The sequence below is a fragment of the Octopus bimaculoides genome, chromosome 1, assembly GCF_046866305.1.
Source record: "Octopus bimaculoides isolate indiv1 chromosome 1, ASM4686630v1, whole genome shotgun sequence".
In the NCBI taxonomy this organism is placed as follows: Eukaryota; Metazoa; Mollusca; class Cephalopoda; order Octopoda; family Octopodidae; genus Octopus; species Octopus bimaculoides.
Genome location: NC_142928.1, coordinates 60,984,427 through 60,997,618, shown reverse-complemented (window position 1 = coordinate 60,997,618; position 13,192 = coordinate 60,984,427). Strand labels below are relative to the sequence as shown.

The 13,192-nt window shown below is 34.6% G+C and overlaps 1 protein-coding gene across 4 annotated transcripts in view; it reads left to right on the top strand.

Annotated features, from left to right (window-relative positions):
- LOC106871357 (uncharacterized) overlaps nt 1–13,192 on the top strand; it is a 365,175-nt gene that overhangs the window by 225,603 nt on the left and 126,380 nt on the right. Inside the window, exon 1 of one of the 4 annotated variants that reach the window (XM_052967169.2) lies at nt 7,795–7,869. The exons of the other annotated variants lie outside the window; for them this stretch is intronic. The gene's annotated coding sequence lies outside the window, so the exon portion shown is untranslated. Of the gene's footprint in view, nt 1–7,794; nt 7,870–13,192 lie in introns of those variants that run through there. 4 annotated transcript variants of the gene reach the window in all.

Here is a 13,192-nt window from a genome sequence, read left to right as displayed (position 1 = left end):
TATAATTAAATCATTTTTATCACCTAACTTCACAATAACCTTCAACCACCGTTAAGAAATGATAAAGTCTCAATAGGCCATCCTTGTGACATGCGATCGGTTTCTAGTTCAGACATTTTTATTTTGTCCAGTTTTCGTCATGGCAAGGCAGAAAGTTGAGTGTTCCTTGTCTACGCTAGGATCATCTTTTCTTTGAAAATTTATACAAGTTTGAAATCATCGGTGGATACCAAAAGACGAATTAGAAACTTTCTTATTTGCATTCAAATACATAAATGGTCATGATAGTGTTTGTAAAACTGGATATAGAAGACCGCATTATATTCTACTTGTTCTCCATTAAAAAGGACTTCATCTACCATGACTGTTGGATAGAGTTTAAAAACTCAATATAGTGTGAAATTGACTCATGGGACAAGAGACAAGAAATTGACTCATCAAACAAGAGAGTCTGCCTATGCGAAGGGCTTCTACACAATTTTTGTTTACCAAACTTCACTCACCAGATGTAGTTAACTTACATCCGTGGTAGAAGGCACTTATACAAGATGTCACGCTGCTGGACGAATTCTGGACAAAATGCATCTACTCAACAGATTTTAAATATGACATAATGCAAACTGACACTTGAGTACTTGTAAAATATTCCTTAATGATTTTAAACTCAGACACAAGAACAACTATGTCCTCTATAATTTCACCATAACTTTCAATCACTGCTTGAACCCGGAATGCTACCAACACCTGAATGGCACAAAACGATCAAAAAATAAATATAAACAGCAAGAGAGAAAATGATCTACGATAACAAAAACAAACTACGGCCACATTTCACCTCCTACAACCAAACAACGAAGCCAGAACTATGGAAAATCCATAACACCAAGTAACATAAACATGAACTATGTATCATCTGACCAAGTGGCAAATCAAACATGCAACTCTTTTTTACTAACTTATCTGGAAAATATGAAGGCCGATCTAAGCCAAGAGATACAATGAGCTATCAGCAACCATTTATGCAAAACACAAGGAACACACATCCACCACCAACTAGAACATCACACACACAGTTCCATAGAAAAACTACCCTCATTACTACTTCTGAACAACATAATGCATTACACTGAGCTCTTAGAGCGATGCAAACATCAAACAATCCTTACCTCGACATTCCTGTTAAATGTACGTGGCATCAACCCATCACTCATTACCCCACAAAAAGCGGAAGATCCCATACATAGAGAGTTGGCTTGCCGAAACGGCACATTACTTCCCTTTCTTTATATTTTCTGAAAATCACATAAACAGCACATATATGTATGCCAAGGTGAAAATAAAAGATTTCACCATCATCCGTGTATTTCGCACAGAGCGAAATAAAGGGCGGGGACAGCCATCTTTCTCCATGACTCCTTTTCAGTTGATGCCAAGGACCTATTTTCCAATGGCGACTGTAAATCTATATCACTATTCAACAAGGCCAAAGACATAATCATTTGTCTTTACAGGCCTCTCCAAGCAACTCTAACGTGCTTTGAAGAGTGCGTCAACAAAGTCAAGTCCTTCCTTCAGAATTGCAACTCCGAAAACATACTAGTGATGGGTGATTTTAACCTCCCTCATATAAACTGGCCCTCAAATGCTCTAAAGTTAGGCAAACGCTCTACATCAGACAAAGCAGCAGCAGAATTACTCTTTTATCTAATGGATAATTTTTTTCCTGACTCAGCTAGTGCTCGGACCAACAAGTCTGAATAAAACAATCTTGGATCTAATATTAACCACCACTCTAGCTCCGTTCACAATATTTGAGTTGGAAAAATTCTCCTCTCAGACCACGGCATGATACTTTGCAATTTTAATTTCCGGCATATCAAAACCAAACCACCCAATCCCACTCCACTACACTTATTTCACAACATAAATTGCACAACGCGGACTGGGGAGCAACGAGAATGAATCTGTCCTTTCTCGACTGGTCCTTCACTCTCAGTTTCACTCACATTGAGACTGCATGGCAACACTTTGAGAACATTGTCACCTATACATGCTTAAAACACGCTCTTACGAAATCCACTAACGCACACAGAAACCGGCTCCCTAGAAAGAAAAACAAACTCATCAGGCGCACCAAAACTCCATAAAATAGTCAACTAATTAAAATACTCCCACACACAACATCCACATTCAACAACAATGAAAAGGCTGGAGTCGGAAAAACTTCATCTGCAGATCGACATGAAATCCTCCATTGAAAATCAAAGAGCTGAAGAGGAAATGTGAGAAATCAAAAAGAAATCAAACAGAGCCCAAACGTGTTCTATTCTTATGCAGATAAGCATAGAACCGCTGTATCACCCATTGGGCCATTGATCAATGATAACAGCATTCACCAACACAGAAATGGCAGAAATACTGCAGAAACAATAATGCTCTGTCTTTAGTGATCCCACTGATATTGAGGTAAGGGAAACGAACGAAGTTCATTCCCAACATAAAATCTCGGACATAACCTTCACTGCCTTAGACATCATAGCAGCAATAAATGAGATCAAATACTATTCTGCTGTAGGCCCTGATAGATTCCCCGCCAGTCTCCTGAAGGAATATAGACACCAACTTGCAGTCTCTCTGACCAACATCTGGGGAAATTCTTTAGACTCGTGTTATATACCGGTTATATACTCGTGCTATATACCGGTTTCAGTGTATCATCCCGGTTTTCAAATAGGGAAACATATCCCTCGCAGTCATCTATTGCCCAATCTCACTCACCTCCCACGTCATTAAAGTGTTTGAAAGAGTGGTAAGATGAAGAGATCCACAAACTCCTAAATGCAAATCAGCTTGGCTTTCGCTAACACAGCTCTTACACCACATTGAGGATATATTTAAGGCCTTGGGAATAGGTTCGAACTCTGATGTCATATATCTTGACTTCAGTAAAGCGTTCGACAGAGTTGACCATAATATTTTACTCTCAAAATTGGCACATAATGGAATCTGTGGAAAACTTCTACACTAGATTGAGTATTTCCTGGCGGATAGGACACAACATGTTGTGGTCGATGGAGTTCATTCAATCCCAGCAAAAGTCACCAGTCTTGGGCCCGCTCCTCTTTATAATTTATATAAGTAGCCTTTCCAGCGGCGTAAAACACAGCAAAGTAAAAATATTTGCTGATGACACTACGTCCCAGTAAACCATCAATAAAGAAGAAGACCGAACTCAATTCCAATCTGATCTATATGCGGTGAGCCAATGGGCAGACAAAAACAAAATGCAACTAAGCGAGGGAAAATTTGAGCTAATGCATTTTGGAAAATAGACTATACTAAAACAGCCATACTCTCTTCCTTCAGGGGAACCGCTCACAGCATCTAATAGTATCAGATACCTAGGAGTAATTGTTGATAACAATCTCAGTTGGAGTGCCCACATGAACAATAATGTCGATATAGCTCGTTGGATGAGCTCCTGTATCTTAAGAACCTTCCAGTCTAGAAAACAAGATGTCATCATTCCACTTCTCTCCTCTTTTGTACGGCCACACTTCGAATACTTCTGTCCGCTGTAAGTCTCCCCATACGAAACAAAACATCTTGAAAACTGAATCACCCCAGAGGGCATTTACTAAACGAATTAGGGGCATGACTGGTCTCGATTACTGGGACCGCCTTAAAGCCTTGAAACTCTACTCTCTCCAGCACCGCAACGAGAGGCACATCATTTGCACGATGTGGAGAATATAGAGCCAGCAATGCTCAAAAAACCTGAACAACTTCAAGGTTCATCAAAGGCTTGGACGACGGGCTGTACGTCCCCTACCCAATTCAGGATCACAACATATAGGTACACTGCGACACAATCCTTTTCCGCAACAGGCTCTGTCCTGTTTACCATTGTCTCAAAACTGATCAAAGAGGAAAAGAATCCTATCAGGTGGTGCTATTAAAGTTAGACATGGCCTGCACAAATCTTTGGTCGAAACATATCTAAGTTCATCTAAGTTTATGTATATATGTATAAATGTATATGTGTAAATATATATGTGTATGTATATGTGTGTGTGTGTGTGTGTGTATATGTGTATATATGTGTCTGTGTATATATATGTATATATATATATATATATGTATGTATATGTATATATATATGTATATATATGTATATATGTATATATATATATATATATGTGTGTGTATATGTATATATATATATGTGTATATTCTTTTGTTGTCCTTTCTATCAATATATATATATATATATATGTATGTATATGTTTGTGTGTGTGTGTGCATGCGTGTGTGTGTGTGTGTTTTTGTGTGCGTGTGTGTGTTTGTGTGTGTGTGTGTGTGTGACATTTGGATGGAGACTGTGATATGAAAATTATGCTCCGATTGTTGTAAAATTACTGCTGGCCTCATTGTTCCCAGCGAGCTACGTTTTAGAACTTTCTACACCTGGTGAAATCTCTTAACATTTCTTATGATATTCGTACTCTGAACCACGTTACGGAGGCAAACCTTCCACATTCGTAACTCTCAACATAAAACATCACTTTCTTAAGTAATATTATTGAGTGGTATTGATTTTCATAACATTGGAGTAAAGCCACATATTTTTGAGGAATGGGATTATATAGTCAATTAAATCGAATCATTACATGACTCAACATTATTTTTTCGATTCCCTCTGAACAAAAATCTCAATTAACGTCGTTGGAAATTTTGAACTAAGGTCAATTTTGCCTTCTGTTGTTCCCGGATCGTTTTCATTTTTCCGAAAATAAATTGCCGGTCGCGTTACTAGATGTAATAGATTATATCCCTCCTCAAGGTATGTCGCCTTGTACGTAAGTTTGAAATCGTTATAACTGTTGAGAAGGACGATGATTTGGAAGAATTGTTAGAGAGACAGACGAAATAGAATACGGCATTTCAAACGTCCCTTTAGGTTCTCACATTCTAATTTGATTATTTAAAATACCTCCTACCCCACAGTAAGCTTTAACTTATTTCATTTCGGACTCGAAAAGGTGACATTATTCCGAGAAGAACATGCTGACGCATTTTCATATAAAATTATATAAAATTATATAATAGAAAATATAGAATTTCTAATTTTATTAGTAACAATTAGACCAATACCTTCAAGTTTAAATATAAACCTGATTTACTCGCTAACGATTCCATTCAAACAATCAATGTTATTAAGTTTGTACAGTAAAGTAACAAACCTCTCCATGAGAAATTTATATTGCTCAATCAACATAATATACGTTTGCTTTTCAAATAATTGGGATACTATTCGAAGAACAGAGCACCCGATATTTTGCAATGCTAATCTCAACTCAATTTCTCTGTTTAGACCAGCAAATGTTTCGAGAGATTCTAGTGCTAATCTTATGTCCAGCATTAAAGCAATAGTTCTAACATCATAAGGCTGAAGTGTACCTTATATGCATAAAAATCTAATTCGAGGGAGTTATTTGGTACACACAATGATTGCAAAGTCATGAGATATTTTTTTGTTTTATTTGGAAGATAAGACTTTTTCTATATATCTTTGCAACTGTATATTTATTTAATACATATAAGGAGAAATCATCTCTAAGCATAATTTTGACTCACAAAAGTCACTTTATTCTAAAGTATTTTGAAATTTGTGAACAACAAGCAATCATTCTTCATGAGCAAATACACTCTAATAAATGATTATCAGTTCGGGCATTATCAGTTGGTGTGTGTTTATATATATATATATATATATATATATATATATATATATATATATGCATGTACAGGCGTGGCAGTATGGTAGGAAGTTTACTTTCTAACCATATGGTTCCGGGTTCAGTCTCTTTGCGTGAAACCTTAGGCAAGTGTCTCATACTATTATCTAGGGGAAACCAAATCCTTGTGAGAGGAGTTGGTAGACGAAAACTAAAGGAAAGCCATCATATATGAGTGTGTGTGTGTGAGTGTGACATTTTGAGGAGGGATATACTATATTTAGTGGAAGAGGAATTTTCAGTTGTTCTAATTTAAGAATTTGGATGAAAATTAATTTTGTACACTGAAGGTTGGCAGTTTTAAAACATGTATCGAAGGCAGGAAAATAAATTGAGAAGTTAATGGTTGAAATAAAGTATACATAGAATATAGTTGAAAACGAAAATAGAAAGCTTAAAAATAAAGAACGGAAATGAGAGAGCTAACAGAGGAAATACGGGAATTAAAGGTGAACAGAATGAGAATTGCAATACAAATAGCGAAAACAAAATTTAATGAATCCGTATAGAAAGAAAGTAGTGTATCTAAAATTAAGAGGCCAAATAAATAACGAAAGAAGTAAAGAAACAGAACTTGAAGTATTCTATTTGTTCAATCAAACAACTCCCGTGAACACTAATTTCGATGTTAATTAAATTGAAATTATTTCTCTATTTCTGTGTATATTAGCTTCATTTGGTGTAATACGGCATACTAGTCATTGTAGCTATTTTTTTTTCATGCCATATCTTATTAATGTAGTAATCTATATAAGGAAGATGTATTACAAACTTCTATTCAACTCCAATGAAATTTAAAATAATACTGATAATGCTTCTACAAAGTTTGTATACCATACAATGTTCTGTATATTTTCCTCTTAAAATATAGGTTCAGTTTTGGAGATATGCATTGTGGTAAGAGCCACAAGTGGCTGAGCCAACGGTGTTCAATGTCACCAATGAAAGACAACACTTCATATTATTATCGATCTCTTCAATAACTCTACCAAAGTCCAAATTATTCAATTTAAATATTTCTGTCCACAACTTTGATGCCATAGCGAAAATTTATAGGCAGACCAATGTATTAGCCTATTTGTGTATTATTTTAGAGGAAGTAAGTTTCTTGGTAACAACTATTGTGATACTGTATATGTCTCTAGTCATGTGTTTCCGACAAGAGTGTGTATGTTTTTATATATGTGTGTATCTTTGTGTGTGTACGCGCGTGCGTGTCTTTGTGTGTATCTTTGTGTGCGTACGCGCGTGCGTGTCTGTGTGTGTATGTGTGAGTGCATATGTGTGTGTCTCTCTGTGTATGTGATCGGATGTTTGTGTCGTGTAGTTAGTGATAGACATATTTTTCTGTGAATATGCATTCAATTATTATTTAGCCAGTGTGACAGAAATATGATTAAGATGTTACTGTACGTTGTTTCAGGTGTCCAGTGGGTTGATATAGATGCAATACAAGTCAAAGCTTTTCGGCAACGTGCTGTGCTTTTTGCGCCTCCAAGTGCGTTGCTTTTCGAATATGTTTGCTTCAGTGTGTGACTTGGTTAGTGTAAACATTGAATGACGTGACGTCACTATTTTATCTATTTACTTATGTTTTTTTGTAGTTTGTTAGATTTATTATATTAGGGTAGCTATGCTGAACCGGCATTATAGCATAATGAATGTATTTTGTGATTAATATGCTGTTTGTTTCAAACTTATTAGCTCAATTCTTTGAATGTGTTTCTGTGCTGTTTTCTTTTGTCTATTGTGCATTCAATATGCGTGCGTTAACAGCATCGGAGAATAATATACGTTATTCCTAATAGAAGTCTTTTTTGTGTGTAGTGATGTGTTCATGATATTGCTGCTGTTTTCGTTTTGCCCCGGGTCAACAGAGCGTCAAAAGCGTTAAATCTGAGACCATCCTGTCTTGGTTTTAGACAGTATATCTAAACTACATTATTTATGTGTTTTCTTTTAATCAACCAATAGTGGTTTAAGGATGTCTTTGCAACTGTTTCTACTAGAATTCGTGATAACGTAGATGCACTCGTCTCATTGTGTGCATGATGTTGCCGCTGGTGTTTAGGTATGTTCACTGCATCTACTACTGCATGTTCCTAGGTACTAGAGTAGAGCTGAGAAACATAAGCCTAGCATGTCTAACATTGTAGTGATTTTCTTATTAGCTTACGATACTTCTATGATGTTGAATACATGTAAGAAAGGAGACTGTATACTGGCCAAGGGTTACATTAAGATAAGAATAGGTGTTATGTGGGTATAATGTGAAGATGTGACTCAAAGTCGCATTTGTAGATGTATAAACGCACTATTTGGCATTTGTAAATGTATAAACGCACTATTAAAGAGAATTGTTGAAAACTCAAATAGTTGTTTTAAATATAGTGAACACTGTACTTGACATATGAGTAGTAACATAAAAAATGGGTTCGATAGACATTAATGGACGTTACTTCTTAATAAGATCTTGAAGTATTATGTTCATTTTAGTTTCTTAGTAAGGAATAGGGCTAAAATGAACGTTGTGAACAGAGTTAAGTTAATTCCAACATATTGTACTTGTGTATCATATTTCAAATATTAATGTCTGAATTCGTGTTGCTAGTTGGAAGAAGGAATGTGTGTTTTGAGGATGTTAAGGGTGAGTATTTCTCAATAAAATCTTGATAAATACGCATAGGAGACGACACATCTGTCAGATGCTGCTTCAGTTTTGTGTTAGAATTAAGTCATAGTATTATGATAATTTTCAAACTTCAAGAACTTTTCAGTATTGATAGCCATAGTTAAGGATGCTAATGTGCACGATATTCATTATTAGAAGCTTTAATGTGTTTGTAATTTTGTGGAGTATGGCGGTTTATGTTTTGCATTATAATTTCGTTATATCTTTTCCTGTTATTTGACAGGATAAAGGTATCGAGGCCTTGATTATTTGAAAAGGGGTCTTCTTTTTTAAAATATTTGATCTATTTGTTTGCCCTTGTGTTATGGGTCGTTTCAAGTGTAGTTACCCTACTAATCATTTTATTTAATATCATGCTACTTGTTTGTGATTTTAATTGCTTGCAAATACACGTCAGTTTTCACTTTTTTAAGTAAAGTCTTTGATTTACTACTTAATGCTCAATTTCATTTCTGGCAATTGTGTTGGTTTGAGGTTGTTTTTCCTTTTATTATATTGACCGTTTCAGTACTGAAATTTGGTTATACAATACTTCCTCAGGTTATGCCATTTTAGATCTACTTTATTCATTTAATCATTTATTTAGTTATCTAATCATTTATTTATTTATTTATTTGTTTTTGCAGTATCAATTTTTAAACTGAGCTGCTATTAAATTTAGCAAATTGATATTCTCTCTCTTTATGTAAATTGTCCCGGTCAGAATCTTTTACATTTCTCAAAGTGCATTTTATTTTGTTTATTGATCCGTATTTGTGATGATGATGATGATGATGATGATGAAGATGATGATGATGATCATCATCATCATCATCATCATCATCATCGTCATAGCGTACACACGGTCATCATGTTCAAAAGATCAGAAGAGACGTGGTAAAAAGATTCTGTCGTAATAGATACATGGCGTTAAAGAAGTTTTGGTATTTGGTTTAATATTATGTGTAAGGTTCAGTGAGGGTTGTTTTGAATGTCATCAGTTTAGTACTAAGATGACTGCATCAAATTCACCTCCAATGAATGTTGAAATATTATTGCTTTATTTCTCACTCTGTTTCGACTGTTGGTGAGATTTTTGACGCTACGAATGGTGGGGAAGCAAAATTGGTGGCTGGGTCAAAAGTAGTATCATCTGATTTTTCGTTATTTTCTCCCTGTCTGTTCAAAACCACTACGTTGCAAGTATTGCGTCATTATTTTTTACTATTACATCATATTTGAGAGTAAAATTGGGCTGTGTAGTTGTTGATGAAATTGAAAGAGTTTGAAACATAGTCATGTGACAGTTACTTTTTTTAAAGAAATTTTCCTCTACGTTGATCTGATTGTAATTGAGGTAGCTAATAAAATATTTGGATAATTTTTGTATTTAAAAATTGATATTCTATTCTCTCTTGGATTCCAAGTCAATTTTTCTCCAACACTATTGTTTAATTTGTTAATTTTCAGTTTTCAAAATGTGATGTCTAAACTGAGTCAAGATGAGTCATTTCTATAATATAGTTTCTTTAACAACATGGTGCGTAAAATATATCAGGAAGAGAACCACTCCCGCACATCTTGAAGCAGTTATAGAGAATGTTTTACGTTAAGCTTTTAAATTTAGTCAAGTTACGATAATTTCATATTTTGTGCCACTTTTCCATGATTATCTTTCATTTGACCCAGATATTTTAAAGTTTTGTTGCATTTCTGATCTTTCTGATGTATAAGGAGGGATACTGATGTGTCTGGGTCTGTTTTCAGATTTAATTCTGGAGAACTGAAGAAGCAAATTTACCTTATCTCGTCTTACTCATTTTTCCCCTGCTAAATTTTTCAATTATATGCTCAAAGAGATCGGTGATAATTTTCTGAAACAGCGTCCTGAATATGTTATAGAGTCTTTAATTTGTTTAGAGAAGGTCGTTTGCTTAGCTGATTTAGTATTTATAAGGTAGTGACATTTGTAAGAAATTTATTTTTTCCTCAAAACCAAAATGCTATAAATATTATTCCTTCTTCCCCCAAATCCTATGTTAATATGCCTTGTATTCTTGTTTTATATCTTCATTTCTTATAAACATAGAACATACAATAATCATAAGTGTCCGAGTGGTAGTTTATGAAACATGCAACAGTTGGTCGAGATTGGATTATCCTGATTTGAGCAGATTTTATAGGACACGTCATTCCTGACCGCGTACGTTACACAGTATTATAGTAGCTTTGATGGCGTTTACAAATGATATAATTACAGTTGCGTGAAGCGATATATTATGTAGCATGGAATTCTATTACAACAACGATTAATTGTTGACAAATATACCAGTTTTTCACGCTGTCATATCGTTAATATCGCGAACAAGCATATAGACTAAGATGAACTTACTAACCTTTTCAAATTATGACAAGACAGAGATTCAGACAGCATAAAACAGGTGCAAAAACACTGAATTACCTCTAGGCAGACTCATAATGTTTCGTTATTCTTTCCATTCATAATGGAAGAAAAGCCCGAGAATTCAAACGAGGGAGTTCTCAATTTTATAATGATCTGCATTTAGTCATATACTTTGCGAAAAACACAATATCAAAGTGAAGATGAATTAGTGGCTCTCTGACATCCACAGAAAGTTACAAGTTATTTATGGAGATAGTGGAATTAATAAGAGTAATGTGCAGAATAGGTCAAGTTTAAAGTAAAGATTGTGCACCTATTTTGTGTAAAGTTTACTAATGTGTTATGTAGTAAAGTGCACTATTAATAGCCGTTCCATATTTTTAATAAATCAGTTGGTGTTGCTCAAACTCAAGGTGATCGATCAGATGTATAATTAAAAGAGTTCCTACTGGTAAGATCAATACCACAGTCTGCAATTTATCGTTATATTATTATTTAAAACGTCATGGTGGGAAATTTCGTAACCGTTTTGAAAACATCGAGTTGTTACATTGAGCTTTTCTCGTAAGCTCACATTCTTAAAGTATAAGTCGTTCATAATCCGTTACTGAAACATGTATCTGTGGTGCAAATCTCACGCATTTGCCATTCCTCTTATTTTCGTTTAGACATTCTATTCGGTTTGAACTCAGAAATGAGTTAGAGATGTCACCTTTAATTTAAGAGTAAGGAGGATGTCATCAAGTCATTTCCCTCACAACTATAATAGACAATAGACTATAGAGATATGTATTGTGCCAAAATTAATAGTCTCAAATTAGGCTGAAAAATCTAACTTTGAAACTGAAAACCGCAACGATTTTTTTTTTTTTTGGTTTTGTTTGATTTCTAATGTTCAAACTTCAAAGATAAAATATTTCACCGCCTTCCTTCATGGATTAATTTCGACGGTATTTACTAAATTTGTAATCTCAATTTATCTTAGAGCATTTTCGCAGAATATATTTTTTATCTTTATTTCATGCTTTGTTATAAACTTGTACAACGCAATTGAAAAGAATATTTCTTCTCTATTCTTTTATATATTGTAGGCAATATTTTCTCGTGATTTTTATCCTCTTCCAGCACGATTTTTCAAATAATTACATTCTCAACTGCCGTTACTAAATTTTTTCTTGCCACACTCCTTCTATGTATCATAAATTCTCGTTAGTTATCAAAAATAACTTTGTTGTAATTGCATCATCGTCATAGTTACCAGCATCGTACTTGTCTTCTTATTCCTCTGCTTCCAACTACTCATTATTATTCCAATCAAAGTCATCAACATTATCACTATAACTGACGTCATTTGGAAGATTATGATTGAGTTCAAATAATAACTAAATAATTCATAGCGGCACGGTTAGAACGAATCAATATTCGAACGAAAGTGGAAACTACAAAATGCAATACTTAGCTGCATATCCACATAACAGAGCAGCATGAGATTCGATATAAGTCCGATGCAATCACTATTTACACAACATTTTTTGTAATATGCAAAAGCAACATAGCAATCAGTAATATATTGATAACATTAGTCTTAGTGCAGCACCGTGAATACTATTGACTTCACAGTCCTCTGTCAACAGAATAAGTCATGGCCCAACACCATAAAATAACAAATAGCGTAGAAACAATACATGAAAACACTATTGGAAATGCCTGTAAAATAAATAATACGATTATCGCCTCACAATGTACAATCTAAAGAACATGTTTCAACGCAAACCAAGAAGACGTAACTCAACAGAACCGAAAATTGTGTAAGTTAATATAAACCTAGATCATAATCGTCTCCAAAGAAGCTCAGACTATATAGCTCTATACATCCCTACAGTATGAGCATAGAATACATATATCAACACAATCCTAGAATAAATACCTGGGCACAAGTCTAGAGCACATAAAATGGTTTTTTTTTGTTTATTTTCTGATCATTAAAATGGAATGTCAAGTTTTAAAAAAATGAGCATTTTCGACACTACCTCTTTTTGCTTTTAATCAAGTTTTAAAAAATGAGCATTTTCGACACTGCCTCTTTTTGCTTTTAATCAAGTTTCTAAGGCAGCAAAAACTGCTCGCGACATTTGTGCTGTGTATGGATAGGGTGCCATAGCTGAAAGAACCGCTCATGATTGGTATGCCAAGTTCAAAAATGGAAATTTTTTTACTTCAAAGACGCACCTTGTTCTGGCCGTCCACTTGAGTTCGATGAAGAGCGATTAAACCAACCTTTGCACGAAAATTCTCGTCAAACGACAAGGGAACTGGCAA